This window comes from Nycticebus coucang, chromosome 10, assembly GCF_027406575.1.
Source record: "Nycticebus coucang isolate mNycCou1 chromosome 10, mNycCou1.pri, whole genome shotgun sequence".
Taxonomy (NCBI): Eukaryota; Metazoa; Chordata; class Mammalia; order Primates; family Lorisidae; genus Nycticebus; species Nycticebus coucang.
This window is the reverse complement of record NC_069789.1, coordinates 13,865,300-13,874,069: the sequence shown is the minus strand read 5'-3', so window position 1 is coordinate 13,874,069 and position 8,770 is coordinate 13,865,300.

Here is an 8,770-nt window from a genome sequence, read left to right as displayed (position 1 = left end):
TGAAATGCATTTTTCCAGTGACCCTATGCATTATAACCCACATTTCGATCTTCATTTCTGACTGCTAATTACCTAATATATAAACTTTAAATTGATACACCTTGCAGTTCTAAAAAATACCTCAATCATAATATATCCAAATACTGGCCTTATTAAGAGGCTATTAAACAAATTTTTAATTCCCTCTGTTTGCTTAAATAACGACATTGTGGTGCTGATGCTCTATAAATTTGAGCTATTTCAATGAATTGCAATATTCCATCAAAGTCACTGTGATCACATTACTGCATGCAGAACACTGTTGCTGTTTATTTGTTTATTTGCCTCCTATGTTGGTTAATTTTGTGTGTCAACTTGACTGATGCCAGGGCATGTCTGTAAGGATGTTTTGGTTGAGATTAACATTCACACTGTAGACTGAATAAAGCAGGTTGCCTTTCCTAATGACTGGGCCTCATCCAATAAGTCAAAGGCCTGAACAGAAGAAAATAGCTGGTTTCCCCTGAGTAAAAGAATTCTTCTTGCCTGACTGTCTTTGAACTGAGACATTGGCTTTTTTTCCTGTCTTTGGAGTGGAACTGAAACATCAGTTATTTCTGAGTCTCAGGCCTGTCAGCCTCCAGACTGGAACTCCAACTGGCTGTCTTCATTCCCAGGCCTTCAGACTCAGGCCGGAGCCACATCACTGGTTTTTCTCAAGCTTATCAGCTTACTCTGTAGATCTTGGGACTTGTCAGCCTCCATAATCATGTAAGCTAATTCCATAAAATAAATGTCTTTCTCTCTCTATGCACACCCTATTGGTTCCATTTCTCTGGAGAACCCCGACTACACATTATCTATTCATAGCATTTCTCTTTTCTTCCTAACAGCACCCAGCCTCTTTTATGAGGAAATTATCTCACCTATAATACATGTAGTCTGTCTCAGAGAGACTATAGGTGCCTGCAATCCTATTACCAAGACAAAGCGGGGTGCTTTTTTCACTAGATAATTGTAAGGATAAAGACAATGACAGGATTAACCATACTACCCACAGAGCCCTTGGTCTGTGCCAGGCGCTGCTCTAACTGGATCATGTGTCTTAACCCTTTCAATCACACAGCAACTACTACGTCTATTTTACAGAAGATGAAACAGGTCCAGAAAGTGACAGGGTGACTGATGGAGTCAGGATTTGAGCCATAAACATTCTGACTCTGGAGATTACAAAAGCCAGATAAAGAGCTTGAATTTTCACCCAGAGTGCAGCTGGAAGCCACTGAGAGGGTTATATTAAGAGAGTCACATTGTCAGATTCGATGTTTGGTGAAGCCTCTTACCCACTTTTGTCTGGCATTGTCCACCTAAGGAGGTGAGGACAGGGAGGGCAGCCCAGCCAGGGCATAAAATATTCACCGCATCGGGGTCGACACAGACAAGATAAAAGTTGGAGGAGCCTTAACTGATTAAGTAAGAACAAAGTCTCACCTGAGCCCCTCATTTCAGGGGATTTACCTTTTTATTTCCCAAACACTAATTCCGGTCTACCACCCCCAAGAACTGCTTCCTCTCACTAGCCCCCAGAATGCTACCCAATAATCCTGTGACTTCCATGCAGGCCACTGGAAACTTTCTATCAGGATCATGGTGCAGATGTCTGGAGAGTTGAAAATGGCTGGAATTTCTTCATTGCCCTGTGGCAAGACCCTATGGCCAATGTTTCTGCTAGAGGGGCTGCTTGGTCAATGCAATTCCAAGCTCGAGGCTCTAGTTTCCCAAGAGGCTTCCCAAAATTCCTTTTTGTTGTTGTTGTTTTTGTTACTAGTCAGAAATGGGTTTCTTTACTTGCACCTGAACACTTGAATGTTCTGAGGTAGTGGTTTAAGATGATAGGGCACTGCCTAAATACAACACAATGTATTGGTTCAAATTCTTCTTTTACAAATGCCTAAGTGATTCACCCATATTTGTTTTTTTGTGCTTTAGACACAATGTTATTCTGAATGTCAACTTTCAGCTGGTATAGTGGAAGACATATGTCCTTGCAATGCCTCCCAGTGTTCCAAAATTCCTGCCTAACTGTAATACACAGAAAAAAAAATTAATTATCAAAGTATATTTAAATTTAACTTCCTCCACCAAGAAAAAAAGTAAAATCTACATTTGACCTTAACCAAAATGCCCAGAAGTGATGAAAGTAAAAATGTAAAAAGTCCCAAAGCTTCAGACACTGCAATGGATGTGGAGAGAAGGGAACACAAATACAGCCTCTTTGGACAGAAGCATGGAGAATCGTCACAGAACTCAAATTAGATCTCCCATTTGACTCCACAATCCCATTACTAGGCATCTCCCCAAAAGGGAAAAAAACAAAAAAACAAAAAAACATTTTATCACAAGGACATTTCCACTAGATTGTTTATTGCAGCTCAGTTTATAATGGCCAAGACATGGAAATAACCTAAATGCCCATCAAACCCATGAATGGATTAACAAGCTGTGGTATATCATGGAACACTATTCAGCCATAAAAGGATGGCAACTTCACATCTTTTGTATTATCCTCAATGGAGTTGAAATACATTCTTCTTAGTAAACTATCACAAGAATGGAAAAACCATTATCCAATGTACTCAATACTGATGTGAAGCCAGTAGATGATCTAGTGCATGCCCACATAGGAGAAAAACTCGTTTCAACTCAAGTTGGGGAGAGAGGTAGTGAAGGGGGAGGAGGGTTTGGGGTGCTCTCACTGAATGGGCACGGGGTGGGGTGTTTGGCGCACTTTTGAGTGTGGAACATCACCACAAGAGGAATTCCACCTAACAAAATCAAATATTTTGATGTGGTTGTTTGCACCCTTGCATTAACCTGAAATAAATTTACTTTTCAATTAAAAATAAACTAAAAATAGGGCAGCGCCTGTGGCTCAAAGGAGTAGGGTACTGGCCCCCTATGCCGGAGGTGGCAGGTTCAAACCCAGCCCCGACCAAAAACTGCAATAAATAAATAAACAAACTAACTAAAAATAAAAAGTCTGTACTATCTTGTGAAGAGATTAACTATTAACATGGCTAAGTAAAGATAACAATACAACTACTACCCGATTTTTATAACATTTTAATCAAACAACCCTGATGTTTTGCCATTCTTACAGTGTAAGAGAAAGCAGTTCTGCATTCCTAGTCCCCAGTACACGACAATACACTGTGCTCTGACTTTCAAGTATGTGAGATTGTGATTCATTTTAAAGACAAAACTGTTCTAATATGACATTCTGCCAGGACATTTTTGAGTATTTATCCTGTTCAGATTGGAAGAATGACAAGGTGAGTCTTACCTTGTGTAAGGCAGTTGCACAAAGAGAATTTCTGACTCTTGTCTGTGAATCACACAGCCAATCTTTGTAATAATGGATAAAGCAATGGAAACAAAGATAAAAGCCCACTCATTCCTTGAAACATGATGTATTTTCCTAGTGTTTTTCATAGTGATTTCAAAATGTTGGCTCACTTAATACTCATTGAATAATTCTACAGGTAGACTAAGATAAATGTTATTAGTCTCTGTATAATACACTCGAGGAAGCTCAGATAGAAAGATATTAAGTAATATCATTTGCTGAACTTTCACTAGCTGTCTGGAATTAATTTCTCACAACAGGATTTCAATAACTTTGTGTTTCCATTATCCTCATTTAACAGATGGAGAAATTGAATCTGTAGATGCTTGAATACTTCACCCAAAGTCCCAGAGCTAATGAGTCACAGAGACAGGATTAGAGTGGGAACTCTCTTCTCACTCCAACCCCCAGGCTTGAAATGCTTTTGCTCTCCTGCCCAAGATGGTCCAGAAAGAAAGAAGCAGACCTGAAAGAAGAAACATATAGATGCTTTTCCCAGCTGTCACAGCTTGTGCGCGTAGCTCTGGGTTGCCATTCTGGTACAGGAATACACAACTGCACTCTTCAGTGCTCAGGCCAAAAGACCTCTTACAAACCCTTTACAGAAGGAAAAAGAGTCTTGATTATTGTCTGAAAACCTTCCATACACTTACCAGACTCACCAGAAACTGACACTTTCCGGGAAGATCAAGAAGAGGCCAACATCAAAACTCACAACGTAAGTGTCAGTGCCCAGTCACCATAATGTTGTCCTCCCCTAAGACGTGCTGCTCTGCCATATCCTTGATGACCAGGAAGAAAATGCTGGGAAAATAAGGATGTCAGTGACTCCATGTTGCAAAGTGATTTTCAGAGTTTGATTTTGACTGAAAGGAAACTTTCGGAATCCTTTATTTCTCTCATATTTTCCTTTTAAATGTTTACACAAGAATGAAATATGACAAAAATCTTTGTCTAAAAATGTTCTCTTTATACAGTTAAAAAATGTTACTAATACAAAGCCCTGTGGTGATTTAATTGGCAGTGGTTTGGGGGCTTTTTTCCTTTCATGGTGATAGGTAATATAATGACTGATTTATGTTGATGCAACTTTACTGTGTTGAAATACAGGATCATTCCAACAAGTCCGTCTTCACTTCATGGCACCAGGAGATTGGACCCTATTTTTTTAATTAAATTATAGCTATGTACATTAATGCATTTATGGGATACAAGGTGCTGGTTTTATATACAATTTGAAATATTTACATCAAATTGGTTAACATAGCCTTCACTGCAATTTTTTTCTTCCATTCTTGAGATACTTTGTTAAGAAAAATATGTTCCAGCTCCATCCATATAAAAATAAAAGAGGTAAAGTCTCCATCTTTTTTAAGACTGCATAATATTACATGGTGTACAGATACTGCAATTTATTAATCCATTTGTGGGTTGATGGGCACTTGGGCTTCTTCCATAACTTAGCAATTATGAATTGGGCTGCAACAAAATATTCTGGTGCAAGTATCTTTGTTATAAAGTGATTTTTGGTCTTCTGGATATATAACGAGTAGAGGAATTGCAGGATCTGTGTTCGTGCTGACCGGTATTGCACCCTACTTTTTATTATATTTTCTTTGCCTTATAAGAATGCGGTGGCTCAGAAAAGGAGAACCAGATTAATGTAAGTATTACAAAGCTCTGAATAGATGATCTTATTCTTGGACTTTTAAATGCAGACTGGAATTACTTAGTGCTTTTTGGCTTATCAATCAGGGCCAGTTTTCAGCAAGCCACTGAGTCTGGCAGACAAGAACATGTAGGGCATGAGGACATGAGGTGTCCTGTGTACTTGAAATTACAGTTAACTTTCGATACCAGGAAACTGAGAGCACAGCATCCTATCAATACCGATTGTTGTATTTTCAAGTTACACAGATGTTTCTCAGCAAGGAAGTACTTTATGAAAACTTTTATTCAGCACTTACCATATTCCACATACTGTGCTTACCAGTAGATAGAGAAAGGGCAGGTTCAAAAGCAGTCTGAAAAGAGAGACAGATGCTGGAAATAAATAATACTGATAAAACTCGTGTCTGATGCTAAGATGAAAAAATGCAAAGGGCTCATGGGGAAGAATTTCCGAGGCCAAAAATATGTACTAAATCATGATCTATGAGGAAAACAAAGGAAAGTTACTGTTTTGGCCAGGAAAAACAATTTTTAGTTTAATAAGTTTTCCTGCATTCTTTAGTTACCAAAGTCGAAAGTTAAGTCATCTAAATCAAGGTTTTTGTTTCAGTGAGCATGATTTCCATAAGGAAGTGTATATGTATTTAAAAAGCTGGTTGCCCTAGTAGTTAAAAAGCTGGTTGCCCTAGTGTGAAATGTAGGATCTTAAAAAAATCTATTTCATTTAACCTTGATGTTAAGTGGTCTATAGTCTTAAATATCTACTAGACGACAAGCTAGCATATTGCTTCCTTTAAATCTTCAGGCCAATTTATTAAATCAATTATTCCTCAGACATCAGCCAAAATTCAGTCTGGTAAATATGACGTTGCTATTGATTTTTGCGAAGTCAAATGCCTATTACCAGACGCTGTTCACCTGAGTGGCCATTTCAAGTAGGGCGCTATTGGTCAGGCCCTAACAAGGCCTGTTGAGCCTACGTGCTGACTTCTGGAGATTGTTAATTCACTTCCGAGGTTACTGTCATAGATAAGTTGGGGAACTGGACTCCACGATACCAGTCGTCAAGGTCCCAGGGCACTTTACCCAGTGCAGTGTTGACTACCTATAAATTTAGTCTAAAATAAAAATGCTTTAAAGATATAACCACGTTCAGATTGGAAGATATTGTAACCTATGGGGGAAATCTGTGTGACGTGTGTTATGATGAGTAATAACATTGCTGATGCTCATTCTTACTGTGGGAATAAAAAGTAACAAAGAGAAAGAGGGGGCATAATGGTTCTTTGAGGAGATACCTTTGCTGTTCTCTAGAATTACTGGATTCTGTAAATAAAAGCTATTGATCTCTCATCCACTTCTCCATTGATTTGCTTGGGTGACAGGTGAATGGAATTCTTACTCTGCCAACATTGCTTCCCTATTTGAAGTTGTTCTTGAAATTCTGGATGTTTCATGGACACCAAATACTACTAAAAACGTGGGCTGCGTTCAATGGGTCACACCTGTAATCCTTGCACTCTGGGAGGCAGAGGCGGGTAGATTGCCTGAGTTTAGAAGTTTGTGACCAGTCTGAGTGAGACTCCATCTCTACTAAAAATAGAAGAACTGGCCAGGCATTGTGGCAGGTCCTTGTAGTCCCAGCTACTCGGAAGGCTGAGGCAAGAGGATTCCTTGGGCCCAAGATTTTGAGGTTGCTGTGAACTACGATGCCACAGCACTCTTCTCACAGTGACTGAGTTAAACTCTGTCTGAAAAGATAGATACTAAAGGAGACTCTGTCACAATAAGTAAGCAAATAAATAAATAAATGATTGAATAGTGATAATTCTCTTATATGGGTCTGTCTTCTAGGATCTTATCCTCAGAATGGCCTATTAATTTATCTATTTTATATATTTCTCTTTGGGGCCATGAGTTAAAAATTGTAATCTGTCTATATTTTCCCTCATTGTTACTTAATTATTCGTAAGCCCTCTAATAGTACCCTTTTAGATCATGCACATGCAATTGAGTCTCTTCCTATATAAGTTAGGGTTATTCATGTAATAATTAAGCCTATAATGTACCCAGGGCAAGTATGGTGTTCAGCACTGTATGGTTATGAACTCCAGCTTTGGAGTCAGCCATACTTAAATGTCAATCCCAACTTCTACCAACTGCTGGCTGTGAGGATGTGTAGCTAATAAAGCAAATATTTTCTCCCACTGTGTGATTTAATATTCTCTTAACAGTGTCTTTGAAAGAGTAGAAGTTTTTAATTTTGATGAAATCCAGTTTATTAAGTTTCCCTTTTATGGATCATGCTTTTGGTATGATCCATACTACATCTATCCTACGTAGTATCTAAGAAATCTTGGCTTAACACAAGGTCACAAACATTTTCTTCTATGTTTAGTTCCAAAAGTTTTATTATATTAGTTTTATATTTAAGACTATGATCTACTTTGTGTTAATATCTGTGTACGAACTGAAGTTCAGTCATTTTGTACAAAGATATCTAATTGTTCCAGCATCATTTTCTGAGAAGACTGTCTTCTCTCCTTTGTTTCTTTGTCAAAAATCAGTTGTCAAGGTATGTGAGCTTATTTTTTCCAATCTGTGAACAGGGTATATCTTACCATTAAATTAGATCTTCTTTAATTTCTCTCCATCATGTTTGAAGTTTTTAGTGTGCAGATCTTTCACTTTTTTTGTTAAATTTATCCCTAATTATTATATATACATAACATGCATAATAATTCATATGTATATATTAACATACAATAATTCGTATGGATATTACCCTCACAGCCAGCAGTTGGTAGAAGTTGGGATTGACATTTAAGTATGGCTGACTCCAAAGTTGGAGTTCTTAACCATACAGCACTGAACACCATACCTGCCCTGGGTACATATAGGCTTAATTGTGACAGAGCAATAGCCCATCTTATTCATATATAAATATGAATGTGTGTATATATATAAAACTCCCAGGCTGAAGCAATCCTCTTGCCTTGGTTTTCTGAGTAGCTAAGACTACAGGTGTGTGCCACCGCAACCTGCTAATTTTTAAAGATTTTTTTCTAGGGATGGGATCTTGTTGTGGTACCCATACTAGTCTCAAATCAACATCCTGTCCTCAAGCAATCCTCCCAGGTCAGCCTCGCAAGAGGCAAGTATTACATGTGTGATCCACTGCACTCTGTTTATTTCATATTTTTGATACCATTGTAAATAACATTAATTTTCAATTTCAATTTCTGATGCTGCTACCATATAGAAATACAGTTTATCTAGTATGATACAACTTTATTACAACTTATTTAGAGATATAATGTACGCATCATAACATTTATCCTTTTAAAGCGTAAGGAAGAACTAACACTAGCAAAAATTCTCTCTCTCTTTTTTTTTTTTTTCAGAGCTCTGAAAAGTAAGCAGAGGCTTGCACTTGAAGAGCTTGTTTTCTGAGAGGAGGCTTTGAACATATCGTAGCTTATCACAGGTAGACAGAAAGAGGAGGCGGAACCTGGTCCTTGCTTTTGAGCCAAGGTAACGTCTGCCAGTATGTCCTGTCTCTCTGTTTAATCTGAGGCTTATCTTCCTGGAGAATGAGAAAAATGTAGTGAAAGCTGAAATTTATTGTCAACATTTTGGACTAATTGAATCTACAAAAAATCTACTGGTATCAATAAGTGAGGTTAGCAAGGTTCTAAACCTGAACTTTAGCCC